This window comes from Balaenoptera acutorostrata, chromosome 18 (assembly GCF_949987535.1).
Source record: "Balaenoptera acutorostrata chromosome 18, mBalAcu1.1, whole genome shotgun sequence".
In the NCBI taxonomy this organism is placed as follows: Eukaryota; Metazoa; Chordata; class Mammalia; order Artiodactyla; family Balaenopteridae; genus Balaenoptera; species Balaenoptera acutorostrata.
Window position 1 is genome coordinate 53,501,577 of NC_080081.1, and position 23,142 is coordinate 53,524,718.

General features: G+C 36.2%; 1 pseudogene; it reads left to right on the top strand.

Moving 5' to 3' along the window:
• Positions 1–886: 886 nt before the first annotated feature.
• On the top strand, positions 887–21,778 carry LOC103003980 (polypeptide N-acetylgalactosaminyltransferase 11-like; annotated as a pseudogene).
• Positions 21,779–23,142: the final 1,364 nt, after the last annotated feature.

Genomic DNA, 23,142 nt, shown 5'->3' on the forward strand with positions numbered 1-23,142 from the left:
AAATAGTTGAAAATACATCTTTAAAAATGATGTTTTCAGGTTTGTTTATAGGCTTTCGTGGAAAATAAAGCATTTCACAAGAGGTGATAAGCAATACAGCCATTTTTATAGAAACACAGATATAAAGTTATATATTTTTAGATATTTTCCATCCACTGTCAACTACAAATGTCTTTATCACCTACAGTTATCTTTGGAATTAAATCTTTTGCGAGATGAATGATATAGACTATTTAATGCTTCAGCAGGTTTAGATGCTTATAACTCGTAAAAAGTTAAAATGTTTTTCCTTTTATTTCATATTCATTCTAAGTCTTTATTGTTGCCTTTGAAACAGACCCCTTAGAAACAAACAAAAAAAGATGTTAATGATCATTTCGCCCAGTTTTGGCATTTTCAAACCAGGACCACAAATTATTTTCCTTCCTCCCGTCAAGAGGTGAAAGCTAGAAGGCTTGCTCCAGAAACTCTGAGGCACCCTGTGAGAAGTTCCACTATGCTGAAGTGGTTGCCATGCTGGAGAGGCCACGTGGAAAAATTCTAGTTGATGATTCCAGCTGAGGTTAACCTTCCTGCCACTCCCAATGAAGCATCATGTGACTGGAATTGGTTTTGGACCCTCCATACCAGCCCATCTGCCAGCTGAATACCCCTGAGTGACTTCCATCAAAGTCACATGAAAAAGAAGAATCACCTATTTGAATGCTGCCAAATTACTCTTTCATAAAATTATTAAATATAATAAAATTATTGTTTTAGGCCATTAAGTATGGCAGTTTTTTTTTTCTTTAATGTAGCAATAGATAGATATAATTTGGTACCTGGAAGTGAGGTGGTAACATTACAAAATCTAAAATGTGTGACTTTGGTTTGGGGACAAGACAACATGAAAAATCTGACAAGCCTCGAAGTGACTGGTATAGAGGACTTGACGGAGATTGAAAAAAAATACTATACTGGGAACTGGCAAAAAGTTTGGTAATACTGCCACCCGACGTAACCTGAGATATATAAAATATACTTAATGAACTTGATAATAGAGCTAAGATGATTTCTGGGCAAAATGTTGAAGGTGCCACCTGGTTTCTTCCAGCTGTCTACCTAAAGGAGAGAAAAGAGAGATGGACTAAATAATCAACTGTTAATAGAATATGGAGTTTATGTAAAAGACTTTGGACAGCCTCCCCAGGCAGCAAGTTCTCCTCAAAGTAGGAGACAGTCTCAGGGTAAAGATCAAATTTGGGGCACTTTGAGGAGAACACAGCCTCAGCGAATCCAGGCTGTGGTCATAAGGTCCTTGGTTAGGACTTCAGAAGGATTTAAGTCTATATCTTAGTTACAAAAAGAAAAAGGGCATGCCATATAGATTCCCTCAGACAGACAATAGTGCTTAGTGCATAGTCAAAGAGCAATCTCACAGGAAAACCAATGTTGATGAAAATAATCAATAAACAATCTATAATAGGAATAGAAAAGCATTTTATTGAAGCCCAACTTAGGACTATGGCCTGGAAGACCCTCCTAGATAACTCTGAAGAACTGCTCTGGAGAAGCATGGTTTTCATAACAGTTTTATATCTTGTCAGAACAAAGAATATCAAAGAAGTCAGGGATACATTCCTTCAAGGTTTGAAAAAAAAAAAAAGAAAAGAAAAGAAAGATCAGCACATACACAAACTCAGTATGAACTTGGCACCTGGGAAAGGAGTCTTATCATTGAAGGAGTACCAGCATTGGCATCCCAGGAAGGGAGGCATTTAATCTTTAACATGGACATTCTTTACTTCTGGTCAATTTGACCTTTTCTTCAATAATTAAAGCAGATGTATAATATATGTTTGAGAGGCCACAAGTAGGCTATTCTAGTTAGCATAAAATTTAAGTTAACTCATGTGTAAGCCAGAATGACTTCCCCATACCCAATATGTGAAAATTTCTTTTATCACAAAGTTAGAGAAGAATTTATCTTAAATAGATTTATGGATATGGTTTTATCTAATGGCATAGATTAGGAACTGATACACAAGAGGCTCACAAGATTTTAAAGGAATTATATTATCATAGATTGAGAGGGACAGAAAGAATAGGAAAAAAATTAAGAAGCCCCAAATTCTATAAGCAGGGAAAAAAATCTAAGAAAATTGGATTTTAAGAAAACTAGATTTTATGGAAAAAGCTACATTACTGTATATGGACTAGGACGTTTTCAGAGGGCAGGTCCAAAACCAAGAGCCATGTAGAATTATACTCAGAGATCAAGACTGAGCCTTAATTAGGGAAATGAACACATCTACCAGATTATATTTAAGAATTGCTGCAGGACAGTGATTGTTACATGTCTCTCATTTTTCTCCTTGTAGAACAAGATTGTTTACTCTAGTTATCTTATGCCTGTCTCATCTTTGGACACTAGGTGGATGGGGGGCAGATAAATTGTCTCTTAATTTCATAGGTCTTTAGACTAAGAGCAACTTTATCCAAGGCATAAAAGCCAAGGAGATTCTTCTGTAGCTAGATCTGATTTCAATGACGAGATCCAGGACCTTGAACCTGAACTTTACAGCATAATAGGATGAGATTTTGGTGGTTCTTGCATGAGGAAGAAAGATCAGTAATTTTGTGATCAGGGCATTATCTTAAGTGGTTTCAAACATGGAAGCAAATTATTTGAAATTTCTCTCATGGGTATTCAGGTCTGTGGTCCCCCACCTTGAGTATGTGCTTGGTTGGGTCTGCTTCAACCAACAGAGTAAGGCAAAAGTGGTGCTAGATTGTAAAACTTCATGCAGCTTTCACCTTCTTCACTGGAAGAATTTCTCTTGGCACACGGACCCACCATGTAAGAATTCAACCTTGAGACTGCCATACGGAAGAGGCCACAATTAGGCATTTTGTTGACAATTTCAACTGAACTCAGCCTTTCAGATATACCCTCCATGTCACCATATATGTGAGTAAGCAATTTCTACCTTATAGTCCAGATGGTTTAACAATTGAATATCATCAAGTGACTTCTATTATGTCACATGGAATAACAGAATTATCCAGCTGATCTCTACTGGATGTCCTGACCCACACAATTTACAATTTATAGGACACAGTAGAATGATTGTAGGATTTTTATCACTAACTTTTGTGGTCATTTGTTCCACAGTAATAGATAACTGGAACACAAACCTTCTCTTTTACAAGATAAATCTTTAACAGAAAAATTATGGCAAGGAGAAATGAAGTAATTTGCACAAGCTCATGCAATTATACAGGGGAGCACAGGGATGTGAAGCCAAGATCCATGTCTTATTCTTATTTCCACTATACCTCTTTGTCCTGACAAAGTGCATTTTTAAAAATATAGTGCTATCTTATAATGTTTAGAAATTAAATAATCAACTTTATGAAAGTCAAACATGTTTATTATTATTCCTTTCATTTTTTTCTTTTTATCTCATTGTCTTCTATTATTTAACTGTTTTTTTTTTTTTTTACTATTTAACATTTTAAGACTCAGCCCACATATGAAGAAAATAAGCATAGCTGAATTTTTCATTCTTAGTGGACTTCAAAATATAAATTCATTATTTCTGTGATGAAGATTTATGCCCTGATCTATTCCTCTGTCCCATTCACTGTCATCCCTTATAACTTTAACTAGGAACACTTAATTTCATACTGACATCCTGACAAATCCAGCACCAGGATTGAGAAAGAGTCTCATCAGATAGAATTTAAAGACTCCAATCCAGTAAATCAGCATTTCAACACTGAGGTAACTTCTTGGAAACTTCACTCTTTTCTTGCAGTCACGTTCTTTTTCCTAGATATGTTTTTGATGAAGCCATCCTACATTCTATGTCAAGTAGCTGAGTCTCCCTCCCTTGTTTAACCACATGCTAGGGTCCTGGTTTGGATTTCCTGCCCATCTCCCCTATGTACCTAGGATTTTAGTCCCACCATGTTCTCGTAGATTCTGTATTTTAATCCATCTTGAAAATTTTAGCCATGAAGCAAGAATTATGCTAGTCCTCTTCAATTTCCTTGGTGTTTCTGTAATCCTGTCTAGAATCTTTGCTTTAGTACTTAGCTGCCTTAACCCAAAGTTACTTAACACCTAACTTTACACTCTTGCTTGTCTTTCTGGACATGAGTGTGATGGCCTGCCTGTCTGTCCACCTGTCTTGATCCATTATTGCCTAGTATTCACTGTTGTATTCTCCACATGAAATGCTTTGTCTGTCTGGCTGTATTTCCATCACTGTATTCTTGTACAATTTCCAAGAGCTGATATTATGTCAGCATTAGTTTTTAGCGTCCCACTTCTATCCAATCTAAACTCTTTCTGCCACTGCCAAGTCCCAGATTGGTTAGAGAACAATTGTTGTACAACAGCTAACAGGCAGTCATATCACTCTAATAATTAAAAATACATTGTAAATCAATTGTGTTAATAAATTTTTAATAAAAATTTACCTCTTTTCATAACTTTGAAGAAAATAATTGTGTTGTGCTTTCTTCCTTTTCTTTGACAGAAAGAATAACTGAAGGCTGCAGATTTAGAAATTGAATCTCAGTGTTTTTAATGTGTACATTTTAAAAAGGCTCTGACATTCAGGTTACCTATTAGTTAAGTGAAAACGATAGTTTTTATACTTACTTTTCAAAACAGCATTCTCACAGTGGAAAACTATGGCATACTTATTTATATATAAAACCACAGCTTTTCTTTGTGATGCACTGAAGTAAAGCATATGTCTGGTATGTGTATGATGGTTTTTCCCTAGAGGAAATAAAGTTCATTATTCTAAACTGAAGTCTTGATCAAACATGATGATATATATACATATATGCATATCAGCTATTGTAATTATTTACAAAGTAAGAAAATAAAACATGTTACAAAAGTTTTAAATGTGCTTCATTATAGTGTATGTGGGCTATGTATTGGTCTGGGTCCAATCAGGAGACAGAGAGACATAATAACTGAAGTAGGGGAAGTTTAATATGAAGAGTTATTAAGCTATGACAGAATCACAACTGTAAAAATGAAAGAGAACTCTAAAATGTCCTCTGAAGGATTCCTCTGTCTTTTCCTAGAGCTAAGAAAATGTACCTAAGTAAGGACATACTTCCCTCCATGCTACACCCCCTACTCCCCCCACAGCGGGCCAGGATAGGGTTCAGACCTAGTGAAGAGTGAAGAAGTTTGTTGTATTGTCTGAGCCAAAGCTAGTTTACAGACATCAAGCAAACAGAGAAGAAAACCTCTGGGCTGGGGCAGCATGGTCACCAAGGGACTGGGTGTTCTGAGTGCACAGATGGGGCAGAGTGACACTAAATGTTGCCACACACCTGCTCCTTGACAGACAGCGTTTCAGGAGCAAGAAAAAACAAAATAACACTTATCGTAACCTGAAAAGGAGAAGCCCCTTTCCTCCTTTCTCCAGCGCCCTCTACCGACGAAGCTTAAAATCATGCTCACTGTAAAAGAAAAAATGTTCGAAGAGTCTATTATTTAGAGCAGGTATACAAAGCTTGAATTTGCAGTTGTGAGACAATACACTGATAACTGTCACACACATCATATAGGCTATCTCACTATGTTGTAAATATACGTTAAACGCAAAATTAAACAACTCTTTTGGGTCACAAATTTAGCCTGTAAGTATTATAACAAATGTGCAAAAAAAATTAAAAATACAAATGTATGGATACCAAGGGGGAAGGGGGGATGGGAGGAATTGGGAGATTGGGATTGACACATATACAATATTGATACTATGTACAAAATATATAACTAATGAGAACATACTGTATAGCACAGGGAACTCTACTTAATGCTATATGGTGACCTAAATAGGAAGGAAGTTCAAAAACCAGAGGATATATGTATATGTATAGCTGATTCATTTTGCTGTACAGTAGAAACTAACAGAATATTGTAAATCAACTATACACCAGTAAAAAATAATTAAAAAATAATAATTATAAATACTTTATCATTTTAAAAGATTTAGGTGGCCACTACTGACAGTCTAGATCCTTTGTTTCCCTCTAAATTAGAACTTGATATAACCTTTGTTCTAGAAAATATTATCTGTGCTGCCAGAAAGAGTGTAAATTAAATTCCATGAACTTTTTATCAATTTTTATATTTGACTTTTATTATATATAAAAATAGATTTCTATGTCTTTCTTTTGTTTTAGTTTCTATGTTAGGTTTCAAATATATGGCAGTGGCAATAGTACACAGCAATAAATGCTAAATTATGATGCAGCTTACAGCAAATGCCTGTCCACAGACTAGTTTTATCCATCCTTTTTGCCTGATATGATTAGAATTACATGTAATCCTTTTGTGCTCAGAACAAAGTATATTTCACTGTTCCAACACTGGCAAATCGGGATCCCACAAGACAGTAGGCATTTATTGTACTATAAAAAAAATGAAGATAACTCCAAAGAAGTTGACCCCTCTTGGGTTATCTAAATTTATTCTGAATGGGAGACTAAAAATATACTGGAAGAGTGTTTGTCGCCATGCTGAATGTGAACCCCTTTGATCTTCTTATATTAACAACAACGCATTGACTAATTTAATGTAGTTTTTGTCTCACCCCAAATTAAGGAATTATTTATATTGGTGGTCATTAACAAAATGATATTTTTATACCAAAATTGTGTTTCTAAATGCCTTAATCTCCCAGGACCAATGGAAATCATTCTAGAATTAGATTTATGCTTCTCATTTCCATATGAGCTAAGAGTTTTTGTTCTAGAAATTTAGTCACATGGTAAGCCTAGTTTACTAGTTAAAGATGTGTGGTCTAGATTCAAAATTTTGAATTTTAGGTTTATATGTATTTACCCATCTACTAAGTCTTTCAGCCATTACAGGACCCTGTGCTACAGAAAGAGGATATAGCTGTGAGTGAGAGGGACTCAGCCCCTGCCGTCATACAACTTATCTTCTAGCCCAGAAGAGACACACATTAAATAGTTGAATATCAACTGAACTCTTGAAAATTTTGGTAAATAGTTTGAAGAAGCATGTATGGTACTATGAAAGATGAAAGGGAGATCTTTTCTGTCCTACGTATTAGGGAAGTTTTGACCAGGGAAATTACACTTGACTTCAGGTCTGAAAAATGACTAGGAATTGATAAATGTCGGAGTTGTGGGGTTAAGTGAGTTGTCCAGTTGAAAGGAGTGACCCCTGAGGCATGGAACTGCCAGAGTGATAGAGGATCTAACAGAAAAGTATTGTTCTCAAGGGAACGCATTGTAAGAAGAGTCTAGGGAGGGGACAGGGTCTTTATCAGGCATTATTTAAAATTATTAAATTTATTTATTAGTTAAATAATTATTAGTTATGACAAACCTCATGGAACTTATTAGTTATGACAAACCTCATGGAATCTCATTTTCCTTCCTATAAAAATGGAGCAAATAATGCCTCCGTTTCAAAAATTTTATAAAGATTAAATAGTAGAACGTTTACAAAATCTTTGACACAGAGTCTTGCCAGGCTAAGCAATCTGTGAAGTATTTGTAACAGCAGGGCAATACAGTTTGTTTCTATTCATTTTTCTAATCTATAGGTTTTGCATAATTTCAACTCTAATTGTAATTTTTTAGGAGTAGTATTTTTACATTTTAGATTGTTAAAACCAATCTTGTCATTCTTTATATATTTAGAAGTGACTGAGTTCTAGAGAGATAAGGAAGTCAGTAAAGTGTAAATAAGTTTAAATATATATATATATATATACGTATATACAAACTATATATATATATATATATATATATATATATATATAAACTAGAATGTATATATTTTGGAAAACAGATGCTCATGTATTTCAGTACATAAATAATTTAGTCTCTGTGCTGAATTGGGCGATTGGGATTGACATGTATACACTGATGTGTATAAAACTGATGCCTAATAAGAACCTGCAGTATAAAAAAACAAACAAAACAACTAATACTAAACTTTCATTGGGTTATTTGTATGGAAATATGTTAATGTAAATGTTTCGGACATTACATGAAATTTCTAAAAATCTTATATTTGTATTTGTATGGAAATATGTATGGAAATATGTTAATATAAATGTTTCAGACATTACAGGAAACTTCTAAAAATCTTATATGTTCTGGTATAATGTTATAAGTAATAATCCTAGTTATTACTTTAAAATGTATATCTCAGAAATAACTAATTTTCTTGTCAACTGCATTATTATGAACTTTCATCAAATCTTTAACCATGGTCATTTTTAAGTCTTTTGTCATTTACAGACAGTTCTGGGTGTACTCTGATGATTTTGCAAATATGTTCCTATAAAAGGGTTTCATCTTCAAGAAATTCATGGAAAAGACTCTGACAAGTACAGGTTTCTGGTAACTGACTGTACTGCTGAACTGAATGAATAAGCATTTTCAGAACTCTAATGAAAAACTGATGAACTCATAAAAGTGCTAACAAAAGATCAAGATGAAAAAAAAAATTAATTACATGGGACTGAGTGAACTGATGAGGATGAGTATAATTTTTGTGACTTTCTGTCTGAATTAAAAAAAAAAAAATCCCACAAGGACTCAGAGGCAAAGAATATACAAATCAATTTTCACTGCAAAGTAAAGGAGCTGTTACAGTGGAGGATTACTGGACTGAATGTCAATATTATGACATAGTATGAGTGTGTTTCATGTTTGGTAATTGCAATCATTGTTGCTTTTGTTGTGGTCATCCATGTACAATGCTTGGTGTCAGTCTATTTATCTCTTGTAAAAATAAAATACAGTGTGTGTGTGGAAAAAAATAATAATAATAATAATAATTTAGTCTCTAATTTGAATGAAGAAAGGCGACCTTAGGCATCTCCCTATTAACACATTTCTTTTTTTCTTGAAACCATGGAAAACACAATTAGCCATGTGGCATCTGTTTGATTTTCCTCATTGGGCTAGCGAAACTGCTTGAATTTTTAAGGTACTTTCCAATATTCAATCAAATAAGCTTTGAGGTATATGAAAAAACAGTGAGCCTTCTTGTACCCCTGTTAAAGGAACACTGGGCCTAGGTGTCAAGGTAACTTGACTTCATTTTTAAGGGGAACAGGAACACCACAGGAAGGTGTCAACATTCCTCACTAAGCATTTTATTATTTAAGTGTTGTCGGAAGCCAGCTTGAAGTGGACATATTGTTTGTCACTTTTACTTTTTTAAAATAAAAGTTATAAAAAGCTCTTTAAACCTCAATTCTTGTACTTTTATATGTATATTTTTCCCTCAGGGATCATTTAAACGGTTTGTTCTTGTCATTCCCTGTCTCCCATTTAGGTTTGTTCCTCTAGGGTATTCTTCTTTTGCATTGTGTTTTACACCAGGAACTGACAGCTCCAGCCTTGCTAAAAGGATACACTGTCTGTTTTTCTCTGATGAAAATACCGGCCCAATGCTCCATTGACCTTTTGCATTTTCCCTCTTTACCGCTGTTGAATCCTTGTTGCAACAAGAGCTCTCCTTTCCCAATATCACATAAAAAAATGCATGCATGATAACAGAGAAAAATGTCAGAAACATGAAAACCAAGTGCTGTGTTTTGGGTCTGTATCACTGTGAAAGTCTAACTTCTAGTGTCCTGAGAACAAGAAAATGTATTTCATGCCTTCCAAGGAAGTTGAGAAGAAAAAAAGCTATTTACTGAAATATTAGGAATGGTCCCATCGATTTCTTTACATTTACTGGAGGTCAAAATCTATTCATGGACAAAACCTAAGAGCCAGAAATCATCTGGTTAGGCCTGCCATTTATAGCTTTAGAGTGATTTGTAAAATAACAACATCAGTGGTAGAGCTAAAAAATGGAAGGCATGTGACACAATGGAGTAGTCTTTCCCTTAGCATGCCATGGCTCTGAGAAATGGAATATTTCCTGCCATATCAGTAAACAAATGATGTCACAGTCATCAATGATTGTAGCCCTCCAACATGAGCTGGTGAACCCTGAGGAAATGGAGTGCTGAAAAGAATACCTGCCTTCTAGCAGCTATCAGACTGCAGCTACTCCCCGAAGCCACTCCCTATGGTGAGACCTGAAGAAACTCAGGATGTGAAAATACAGGACACTCGCCCCAGAGAGCTGAGGTGCATATCAAAGGAATGATTTCAGTGAGCCCAGACTCTTGCATCTTCTCATACATAGAAAAGTGTTAAATTCCTTAACTCAGGATACCTGGTTTTCTTTAATTAACAATTATATTTTGATGTTCAGACTACCTGCACTTTGTTACAAAACTTCTATATAACCTGGCTCCCCTGCCTCGCCTCCTCAAAGCAGTTTCTCAGAGCTATATGAAACGCTGTCTCCCGGGTTGCCGTCCTCATTTTGCCCCAAATAAAACTTAACTCGCAACTCTCACATTGTGCGTTTTTTTTTTTTTTCAAGTCAACAGCTGCCTCATTTAAGAAAACAGCCACCCCATTTGCCTTTCAGGCTTTCTTTTTAAATTCATTTTTGTCTTTATTTTTACAGTGACACCCTCTATGGTAGTTGTAAAAAATTAATAAACAGAAATCTCAATTAAATAGGGTTGGGAAACCAGAAGGAGGAGCTCTCAGGCCCTGCTACTATAGCAGAACCCAACAGGAAGAAGAAAGAGTCCTCTTCTTTCCTGGCAAGGACTCAGCCAATGAAAAGCCATGGACTGTAGCCTCCCAACTTCCTTTCCCCTCTAAAAAAGAGTTCTCCTTCCCTTGCCATGCAAGGACTTGTATGTGTCTGCCATGGTTGCAGACTTTGAATTGCAATTCTCTATTGATCCTGAATGAATCCATCTTTGTTGGAGAAATATCTGGCAGTCTGTTTCATATCTATGTAGTACTTATGGAAAATTAGTAAGCTTTGAAAGTAATGCTGTTACAATTAACATGAACACTGTGTCTTTTCCTGTTAGAGTATTATGGGATACTACTGGAATAATTGTCAAGAAAAATAAAAATTAAAAATAAGAGCCTTAATTCTCCTCTGTGAAAATAAGGGAAGAAACTACTCCTCCCTCTCCCAATTTTCTTAAATCATTTACATTAGAAAACTTGTCATTGTAAGTATTTCTCATTTCTTTGAAATGTATATAAATCCTTTTAAAAACTAGACAGGCTTTTTGTTAGCTTTATGACCTAAGAATGCTTTTCTCAAAGACCTAGGAGCCATCTCTTTAAAATGTAAAAATTAAGGGAGATTGCATTACTATTTCCAGTTTCTGTGAAAGGGTAGGAGTTTAACTTCAGTGGGAACCTTATTATGAATTGGAAAACTATCTCCTGTTATGAAGATATGAGAAGTTTGTTTTTCCTCTAGTAGCCAATTAGCTAACACAGATGGTCACCCCAATTACCAGGTAGAGTTAGGATGTACATGTGTGATAAATGGTGCTGTCAAATTCTCTTACTTGTGAACTAGTTACTGTTTATCTTATTACATGTTATCTTCATTACATGCATGTAATGAATTGCATCTGCTGGCTATATAAGGGAATAAACTTTTTTTTTTCCATCTTTGCAATCTCTTAGCTTAGCAGACTACATGTGACACACATTATATTCTGATTTAATGCTGTTAAAAAGAAACAACAGCTCCAAATGGAGTCCCCTATGCTAAGCCCCATCTAGACTTAATAGCAAACCTAACTGCAGTTTCATGAGTGGAATTTTAAACCAATCAATTTGGAATTTCCTGATCAAGACTAGTGAGGTAATCTTGATAAAAGGCTTGCCTTCCTCTAAGGAAAGGGAACCTTACCTGAAACAATCCGCTATTTTAACTTCCTTGTCCCACCTTCCTTCTGTCTATGAAAGCCTCCTATTTTGTACAGCTCCTGGAGCTCCCTTCTAGGTGTTACATGGGATGCTGCCCCATTTATGAATTGTTGCATAAAGCCAAGTAGATCTTTAAACTTATTCAGTTGAATTTTGTTTCTTAACAATGCTTATTCAATAATAAAAGTGTTTTCTTACTCCACTACCTTGTGGAGAGGATTTCTGGGTTGGGACATTTTGTTTTTAACTATATTTCCCCAACACAATATGATTTGAAATAAATAGATACCCTTTAAAATGGGTATCTGTAGCAATCAACCAAGAAACATATAACAGACCCAAATGTCTCCTATCTGAAATAAGTTTACTTCAGTCTTTTCAAGGCCTTGTCTATGGATAAGGAAGAATTTGTATAGAAGTGGAAAATCTAATCTATAGTATCAAGAAACTTGCTGAGACAGATAGAAATGCTATTTATCTTCATTATCATAATTCTCTGAACCTGTCATTACAGTTGGGTCAGTTGTGAATAAAAAATAAACATGGTTAGTGATGATATAAAAGGATTTTCAGTATATAATTCAATAATATATTTCAAGATTGTCATTCAATGTTTTCTATTATGTCTTCCTGATTCATAAAGCTTCTGAGAAATAAGAACTGTATCAATAAGTAGAATCTAACAAAACTTTTATAAAAATTTGTCATAGAATGCCTTTTGCAAATAAATATTTTTATCACTATGTCCATGAAATGATATACTCACTTTTTTACTGAGTAGAAGTCAGTGGAGCGTCTTATCAAAACTTTGGTTTGGGCTTCCCTGGTGGCATAGTGGTTGAGAATCTGCCTGCTAATTCAGGGGACACGGGTTCGAGCCCGGGTCTGGGAAGATTCCACATGCCGCGGAGCAACTAGGCCCGTGAGCCACAACTACTGAGCCTGCGCATCTGGAGCCTGTGCTCTGCAACAAGAGAGGCCGCGATAGTGAGAGGCCCGCACACCGCGATGAAGAGTGGCCCCTGCTTGCCACAACTAGAGAAAGCCCTCTCACAGAAACGAAGACCCAACACAGCCAAAAATTAATTAATTAATTAATTAATTATTTAAAAAAAACAAACAAAACAGAAAAACCTTTGGTTTGGTGTTTATTTGACTGTTTTTACTGTTGATATAATCAACAGAAATTACTTAATTCAATTAAATAGACACATATGGCATGGTAACTATGAAATGTTAAATAGTGATAATCCTTAATTTTAATGTAGCCGTGGGAGTGAGGAATGGAAGACACAAGGAGGGCAAAAGGGCTGTGTGTGTCTAACACTGAGAAATTTCTAGTGGAAACTTTCCAGGTGGGGCTCATCTGAGGAAAGTTTATCTTTCACACCAAAACCATAGTGGAATAATGGTATATAATTCCCTCACTGATATAAAATAGGGTAGATCAGGAGAATACAAATACAATTCTGTTTCTTTTTTTAAAATCAGGGTATAATTAAGTAATGTCTTTCCACAGGGTCATTTAAAGCTCATCTATTATATCGTCCTGATCGAATAAAAGATTCTGTGAAATGGGAAACATGAGTAGTTTTTTGGTGTAAATCTTCCATGCACAGATATTGAGTAAGTCCTGAACTCTGCCCAGGCTTGCTGACACTATAGAGAATCTTGGAGGAATCACAGGCTGAGAATTGTCATATTAATACATTCTCTAAAATGAGGGATTTTTCATTCTGTTTTAGATGTAGAGGATGAAAACTTTTCTCTCCTTCCTTTCCAAAGATCAGTTCTTTGGCTGATCTGATAGTTAAATTGACATAAGAAAGATTAAGAGGAGAAAAACAAATTTAATTCATACATATAAGAACCCTCAAATATGAGCCTTCCTGACAGTCAGGCAATTGCAGCTTATATGCCATCCTCAGCTTAGGAGAAGGGGATAGGAGTCTGGGATGTCAAAGGGGAGAAAGACAAATCACAGAAAGATGGGAAGAGCAAATGTTTGATAAACAAATGTGTGCCATGCCATGCAGGTAAGTCTTTCTGATGTAGAAAGTTATCTCTGGTAATAGCTCTCTCCCTGGTACAAGTCCCCATCTAAATTCTTTTTGGCAGTTTAGGAAGAAGTTAAAAGATCTTCTTGAGTCTGTTTGGCCTTTATTGTCTTTAGCTCAAAATAATCCACTTAGCAAAGTGACACATTCTGGGGCAGCCTGCCCTGAACCCCATCATAAAGCAGCATGGAACTGATAAAGAGGCTTAAAAGAACTGATAAAAACAAAAGAAAAGTTGCTTGTTGCTAACAATTAGACATACTCACCTCAAAGTATACTAAAAATTTCCCGAATAAAGTGCCATCAATAACACACTGCATCATCCACCTCATGACCTACTCAGGACCTCAGGTCTGGTCAATAGTGCAGGGTCTCAGGCTGGACATCTGTATACAGAGTGAGTCCCAACTCTCCATATCAGATATGGAGCTGTCTCTTCTCCCTCATGCAAAAACGTGACTGTAAATTTTTTTAGTGCTCAGTTTACTCTAAGCATGCTCTGTGGCCTAGCCTTGCTGATAGCTCTTGAGGGCACCTGCATATGGGCATTGCATAGTTGAACAACATGGAGTACAGTTGCCCTGGGAAACACCAGGTCTTTCCACTTTTTCAGCCACTCTAGGGTTGGTGTCATTTCTGCCTGCATCATATTTCTCTCACTCAGCAAGGATATTCTGAGTGCCAGCTTTGCTTCTTGGCCCAACTTTTAAACTCAATTTAGTGGCTATGATTCACAAAGTAGGGTTAGGGGAAGGGACAGAGCTACACCCCGGCTCATATATAGGTTCTGGGGCCTGGCTTATAAATGGTTATGGTCCAAGGGGTACTGCATTAAAGTTCAAAGATTCTAGATGAGATCAGAAAATATGACCTGTATGACATATCCTTTGCTTTTCTGTCCCTCATGGTACACCTCTAGTATTTGTAAGGTATAGAAAATTTACCAGAGAGATCAACCTGCTTCTCCAGCCTAGTTGGTCTCAGTGATGCATAGTGAGGAAACAGAAAATGCCTCTCAGATGGCCATGGGGGCAGGAGGTGTTGGGTATCTTTGTCCCCTCCCTATTGGGTATACCTCCTCACCTATTATCCTCCAATAAAAATTGCACTTCATTCTGATGAAAGCCCAAATATTAGATGAGATCCAATAGAATTTGCTTCTATTCAACTAATCTTGTATGATTCAACTTATAGTTCTTCATAGAAGTGTTCCGGTAAATACCACCAAGCCTTAACAATTTGGGGGAAAATATAAGAAGTTATGACCTTCGGCAAGGAAAAAGGTGTACATGAATGCAGCATATCTACTTTCTGGGCCATAGTTGGTTCTCTCCTATAATATCTGAAATCAATCAAACACATTTGTCACAGCAAAGCAATACCATGTTTTTTAGAGATACACATCTGATCTGTATGAGAAATTTCTTTATATTTTATTGTCAAACCTTGACCCATTTTCTACAAAATAAAATTGGTCTTAGAGTGTGTCATCCTCTTCCTTTCTCTAGGTTACATTACAAACCCGCTTATAGAAAAAGGTAACAAGTGATATTACGTCCAAAATGTTTTTATTTTATCCATGCAACTTTTTTTTTTCCCCATTGGGGAGTGAAGAATGGGAGTTTCAATCTTTCAACATTCATGTAATATGCTCAAACACTAATTCATACCTATGTTAACTGTGTTTGCTTCTTAGGACAAAGCTAGGGTGCCTCTATTTTCCAGTTGAAATTATACTTTGAATCTTTTAATTATAATGAAAGGAAACTTCCATACTCTTAAGAGACATAAACCTGTCAAAAGGGTAGTATTTGCCTTTTTATTTTCTTTTGATTTCAATAGACAGAATATGTTTAAATAAAATCTGTACTGTTTTCATCCTTCTGTATGACAGGAAGATATTTCATTTGGAGTAGAATCCTGAGCCCCCAACCTGGCATTGTTCCTTTGTAATTAGGAGCTGGCAATGGAGAGAACACCAAAGCATTGGGAGAAACTATCTGGGCTACTGCTCTAGCCAAATTGAGAGGGTGTCTTATCTGCTCTTATTTTGTATCTCAGAGAGAAATCATGAACATCACTTAACTCTGCCCACAACTTCAACTAATGGACTGATTCAATTAACCACTCTCAGGCAAAATTCCTTTTCTTACTAAGGGGCATATCTCCCTAAGTAGATTAGAGAGATAAATATTCAAGCAGGGTATTTGTACACATTATTTATTTTTCCTCAGTGCCTTTATCCTATAAAGAAGGATGTGATGACTTTAATTGGAACAATGACCACAATTTAGCAGTAATTTCTGTTCCCTTAAAAAGGACACATCATTGCATGGTGGGTACTGGAAAGATAAAGCCTCAGAAGCAATTCTCTGAGGATCAACCATAATCCCATTTAACAAACTATATATAGTTTTAGCAATATAGTGTGAATTTTGTTATTGCCAATTAATTATTTGATTGTCTTTACTGTATCCTGAGATTTTTTAAATGACCTTGGAATATCATTCAAGACAGTATCCTCAAGCAAGTAGATCTCTACTAACAACTATGCCCATAATCCTAAAGCTCCATGTTACCAGTTTAGCAGATCCTCATTGAACAATAATTTCTGTACAGAGGTGCTACATTCCTCCTAAGACCCTACACTAATTACTGCAGGGATTATAAAAAGACCAAGACACCAGCATTGTGCCCACCTAACTCTGAAAGTAAGGAAAATTAAACATGTATACAAATGACTATAACAGTATTTATAATGAATAAGATCTATCTGTGTGTGCTCTATAAGCAATAAAGGGCTATACAAAAGCAAACAAATTGTTGATTCTCTGTTATTATTTAAAGTAGGGAGAAATAACATTTTATAGGTATTTGAGAGGGACAACTAATTTTCCTGGTAGAGGATAGTTGGTTAACTAGTTACTTAGTTAAATTGTTTATGTGTTTGGGATCTTAAAGAATAATAGATATTTTTCATTAGCAGTTATTTGATGGGAATTACATTCTAGTTTAAAGGAAAGAATGACCAAAAACATAGTGGCAGGAAAGCAATGGTTTGTTTTGAGACAAACTAAGCCAGTTTAGCTAGAGTTTCGAATTATAGAAGAAAGCACATCTGAGAAAAGCATGGATCTTGAAATGAGGGAGTGTTATTAAATAACAAGATAATATGTTTATGCCCCATTTCAAGAGCTTTGATAAATTATAAGTATTGTTGAGCAAGGAAGTAGCATGACCAGAACAATGACTAATGAAGATATTTTGGCAACACAGTAGTAAAATATAGCATACCAAAGTGGAATATGAGTGGAGAAGTATAATGGGTTGAATAGTGTCTCACGAAAAATCATGTCCACCCAGAACCTTAGAATATGACCTTATGTAGAAGATGTTATTCGATAAGGATCTCAAAATAAAATTATCTTGGATTTAGGATAGGCCCTAAATGCTATGACCAGCAAGTGTCCTTAGTAAGATACAGAGAAACACAGAAAAGAAGGTGATGTGAAGATGGAGGCAGATTGGAGTACTGTATTTGCAAACCAAGGAATGTGAAGGACAGCCTGCCATCACCAGAAGCTAGGAGAGAGACATGGGATGGTTTCCCCCTCCCAGAACTACAGGAAGGAACCAACCCTGCTGACATTTTTATCTCTAGCTCTGTTCTCCTGAACTAAGAGAGAATAAACTTTGTTTTAAGCCACCTGAGTTGTGGTCATTTGTTATGGCAGCCCTAGAAGACCAATAGAAAAAGCTATAGCAGACATCCAGGGGAAGCATAATGAAGATCTGAACTAGAGAGAAAGGAAGTGGAAATAGAAGGGAGCATGTGGACACACTACTTACCATAAAGTTTATGTGTCTGAGACCCTCACTTGGGCACCCTCCTCCAAGGCGTGTACCAAATTATATATGAATAATTTGGAATTCTTTTATTAAATAAAACCCCCATATCATATAAAGTACAAAGCCTAGACTAGTCCTTGTGTACATAACACCACAACTAACCTATTCAAGTAGGCTGGAGGGTAAGAGTCTAACATTTCTAATCCAACAATCTCATTTTTATCAGAAATGGTAAATTTAAATTTAGAAAAAGAGCTTTTGGAGAAGTAAATAAAAATGATGTTTCTGAAGAATTTGTAATGTACTTATCCTACAAGACCCAGTCTGGTGCTGGATTTGGCCTGCAGTCTATAGTTTTCTGACCTTTGGTGCAAAGAAACAAGTATAATGAAATGTGGTAAGTGGTAAAATAGGGGTATGTGTAAAGTGAAAAATGGGCACATGATGAGAGAAGCAGTTTACTGCCATTGTGTATTGGGAAAGTCTTTCTAGCTCCTATTGTGAATTGGGTTTACTTGGTCTCTTTCGGAAAAAAAAAGAAAAAACAGAAGAAGAAGAAGAAGTTTGTTGACCTGTGGTTTAGACCACAGGGAAAAGGTTGCATTGTGTGTTCCCCTTTGTACCCACGGTGTTGACTACAGAGTACATCAAATAGATGTTCATTCATCTTGAAAAATGGAAAACCTGAGTCTTGGATACTGATAGGCACTCAAATGCAGATATAAAGCAGGTGTTAAACATATGGATCTCGATCTCAGGAAAAATATTGGGGTTGGCAACATGGTTTTAGGTAATCAACACAGATGGAATTGCTGAAACTCTGGAATTGACTGAGAGCCTGGAGGGGAGGGCAAGACCTGAGGATGAACTTTGATACTTACAAGCACCATGTTGGTTGCTGTGATGAGTATAGAGAGGCATTTTAGATATACTAACTGTAAAGCCAAAGAGATACTTTAAGTAAATATGCTCAATAAATTGGTGAAATGGAACTTTATTGTAACTCTGACTTTCTCTGGCTTTTTCTTGTTTGGCCCATCACTTACAGGAAATGTCAAGTGATTCTGAAGACCACCTGGAGTTGCTTTAACTTCAATCCCCTGAGAAGCCTCAGAAGGTCAAGTATTATCTCCTACTGCTTCTCAGATGCCTTTACATCGTACTGAGTTCCTAGTTAATCTTCCCCATTCCTGTAAAATTCACCTGTGCCACTGCTCTATGTAGAAATGACACACATTCTTTCAATTTTGGAAACTGAGCTTTTTCTCATACACTCAAGAGGATAATTCCACATTTTGAAAATAGGTTTAAAAATATTGAAAGCTATAAAGATTAGAGTAGCTCTTTCAAAATTCCCTAAAAGCACATTAAGCGGTAATAATGTACATGGTCTTAAAAATATATATGAATTTAGATTTCAAAAATAAAGTAAGAAATCATTTTAAGTGTATTTAGAGATACACATAAAACATGATATTATAGTATATAAACACACACACACTTATGAATGTACACATATAGAAACCTAAATGCACGCATATACACACAAGTACCATTTGTGTTCATTACTGATAACAGCTCAACAATAGTAATACAAGCATTAACTGAGATCTTACTGTATGCTAAGGATGAACTGTCACTCTAAATATTAGCTTCTTTACCCTACCAACAACTCTGTGAGGTAGATAATAATATTTTTACATTTTTCAATTGCTACTTTGTATAGCCTACACAAATAAAGTGTTAAAGGAGTCTCAAAATAAAGCAAAAACTTACTATTCAATTTACTTTAATAAATTGTTTATTTAGCATCTTCTATCTTCTGGTCAGTGTGCCACATGCTTAGACAAAATGCCTTACTTCTGCATAAGAAAGATATATTAATGCAGTCATGGGCATCAAAGGAGCTGTGTGCCCCCAAGGAGAATACCAGTCTCCATGCTAGAAGACAGAAACTAAACTGTACAAAATCTTTCAAAAGGGAGATTTTCAGCTTCTTAAAAACAAACAAACAAACAAAAAAAAACCCGATAGCCAGTTACCAAAGGAACATTGTTATTTTTCATTTTTCCTTATTCTTCTTCTTTTCCTTCTTCTAGCTTCCACGTAGATCTTGGCTCTATCTTTTCTATTTCAAATAACCCCTGGTTCAGTTCAAAATGGGATCAAGAGAGGAGTGGAAGTGTGCAAATTTCTTCCTTGCTGTTCCCCAAGACATGCTCTTAATTCCTGCTTAATTTTAAGAGCCTGACTGCTAATCTCTTTGGGGAAAAAAAAAAAAAAAAAAAAAGATGAGTGTTGGGGTGTGAAGCCCCAGGGCCTGGGTGGGCTGATGGCTGCCACCATGTCCTTGCCTGCGTGATGCTGGGCTTCAAGGCAGCCCAGTGCTGCCTGGCTGGGGCCACAACAGCTGTGACAGCTGCTACAGAGAGGAAGGAGAATGCCACAGCCCTAGTTTGGGAGTCATGAGTGTATCTTTCCAGGATCTTCACCCTGATGGAGAACCTGGAAGTAAAGCCTACAGAACGCACACCCTGAAGTTCTGTGGGCTTTACACCCACCCCCCTCAGGATACACCCTGAAGTTTTTCACTCTCACTAGTCTACACTCAGCCTCCAGCACCAGCTTCTGGCTCACAGCTCCTGCTCCAGGAAATTGAAAAAGGCCCTTCAGCTCTGCTAGGTCAATAGTAGGAAGTGTCACAGTCTGATATTTCTGTTGGGTGCCTTTTTATGTCTGTGTCCTGTACAGTTTTTCTTTTTGTTTATTTCATCTTCAGTGAAGTGACTCAGCTGCTTAAGAGTTTGTCCATCAAGGGGTATGGGCCCCTTGTATCACTACCCACCCCCCCAAATTCTATCCCTGTTTCACTCCAAGTCTGGTATTAGAGTCATAATTAAATGCAAACAAAATTGTGATATGATAGATAATCATATTGAAGATCCAGAAGAAGGCAATGTGAAGTTCTCTTCTGAACTGGATATGATTTTTAATGAGAGTGATCAGGAATTGTGATACTTAGACTATCAGAAACATGCCTTTATATGATTATTAGTAACTACTTGGGCAATCATGGAGATTTGTCAGATACAAGGAGTGAAGCATGTAAAAAAAAGTCTTGTCTGACTGGTTTGGGTTGTCTAGTCAAAGAGACACTAAGCCACTAGTGTTGTTATTTGTTTCTGTAATGAAGCTTTGTTGGCCTTGCTCAGGACAATGCACAGAGTCATAGATGGCACACCAGCACATCATCTCCATGAAATCATCTTTGTGGATAATGATAGTGACTTTGGTGATCTAAATGGAGAGCTAGATGAATATGTCCAAAATAAGAAATACAAGTGTGAGGGACTGATTGGAGGAAGAATGATTGGAGCAGCCCATGGTCTAAGAGAACTTCTGATGTTTCTGGAGTGCAACTGTGAGGTGAATGTGATACGGCTGCAGCCTTTGCTGGCTGTTATCCAGGAGGACCAGCAGACCATGGCTTGCCTAGTGATTATCATTAGTGTGGATGCACTCACCAATGGCTCACTGTCCTCTATGATACAGGAAGGATTCACCTGGGGGACGCACTTCAAGAGGGATCTTGTTCCCATTTCTGAGCTATGAAGGCCAGAAGGAGCTACTGCATCAATAAATTCACTTACAACGGCTGGAGAATTGTTTGCCAGGAACAGATGCTATTGCAATGAATTGGACAGTGTGACAGTGACATGGATTTCCTGGAAGGAGAAAATGTGGAAATATCATTTAGGATCTGAATGTGTACAGGTAAGCTCTTTATGATCCCTTCCTCTATAACAAGAGATGTTTTCTGAAAAAGGTAATCATATGGATCTCCTGAAGGCTAGGACACCATGACACATAACTCCTTCAGGTTGGCACATGTTTGGTTGAATAAATATAAAAAGTATTATATTTCCTTAAGGTGTGATCTGAGGGCCAACAGCTATGGAAATAACCATGAGTGTGTTGAATTGAGAAAAAAATTGAGCTGTAAATTATTTAAGTGATATCTGGAATGTACTTACCCAGAAATGCAGATATAAACACAAGGACAATTTGAAAATCGACAAAATAAGTGTGAGAAAAAGCAGTTAAGAAACTGTTGCTTAGCCTAGAGAAGAACCAGAGGAAACCAGAGGAGACCTGAGGAGAGTCTGATGTAAGTCAGGACTTGGTTACCTCACACTATGTGCTGGAAATTTTTTAAAAAAATTTTATTAGGGTATAGTAGATTTACAAAGTTATGTTAATTTCAGGTGTACAGCAAAGTGAATCTGTTATATATATATATATATATATATATATATATATATATATATCCACTTTTTTAAAGATTATTTTCCCATATAGACCATTACGGTGTACTGAGTAGAGTTCCCTGCGCTATACAGTAGGTCCTTATTAGTTATCTATTTTATATATAGTAGTGTGTAATGTCAATCCCAATCTTCCAATTTATCCCTCCCCTCCTTTACCTTCCCCTACTCCAGGTAACCATAAGTTTGTTTTCTACATCTGTACCTCTATTTCTGTTTCGTAGATAAGTTCATTTATACTCTTTTTTTTAGATTTCACATATAAAGCTATATCATATGATGTTTGTTTTTCTCTGTCTGACTTACTTCACTCAGTATGACAATCTCTAGGTCCACCCATGTTGCTGCAAATGGCATTATTTTGTTCTTTTTTTTGGCTGAGTAATATGGCATTGCATATATGTACTGCATCTTCTTTATCCATTTCTCTGCTGATGGACATTTAGGTTGCTTCCATGTCCTGGCTATTGTAAAAAGTGCTGCAGTGAATATTGGGGTGTGTGTATCTTTTTGAATTATGGTTTTCTCTGGATATATGCCCAGGAGTGGGATTGCTGGATCAATTGGTAGCTCTGTTTTTAGTTCTTTAAGGAACCTCCATACTGTTCTCCATAGTGGCTGTACCAGTTTACATTCCCCACAACAGTGTAGGAGGTTTCCCTTTTCTCTACACCCACTCCAGCATTTATTGTTTGTAGATTTTTTGATCATGGCCATTCTGATCAGAGTGAGGTGATACCTCATTGTAGTTTTGATTTGCATTTCTCTAATAAGTAGTGATGTTGAGCATCTTTTCATGTGCTTTTAAACCATCTGTAAGTCTTCTTTGGAGAAATGTCTATTTAGATCTTCCACCCATTTTCTGATTGGGTTGTTTGTTTTTTGTTTTTGAGCTGCTTGATCTGTTTGTATATTTTGGGAGATTAGTCCCTTGTCAGTTGCTTCATTTACAAATATTTTCTCCAATTATGGCAACTGTCTTTTCATTTTGTTTATGGTTTCCTTTGTTGTGCAAAAACTTTTAAGTTTAATTAGATCCCATTTGTTTATTTTTGTTTTTATTTTCATTACTCTAGGAGATGTATCAAAAA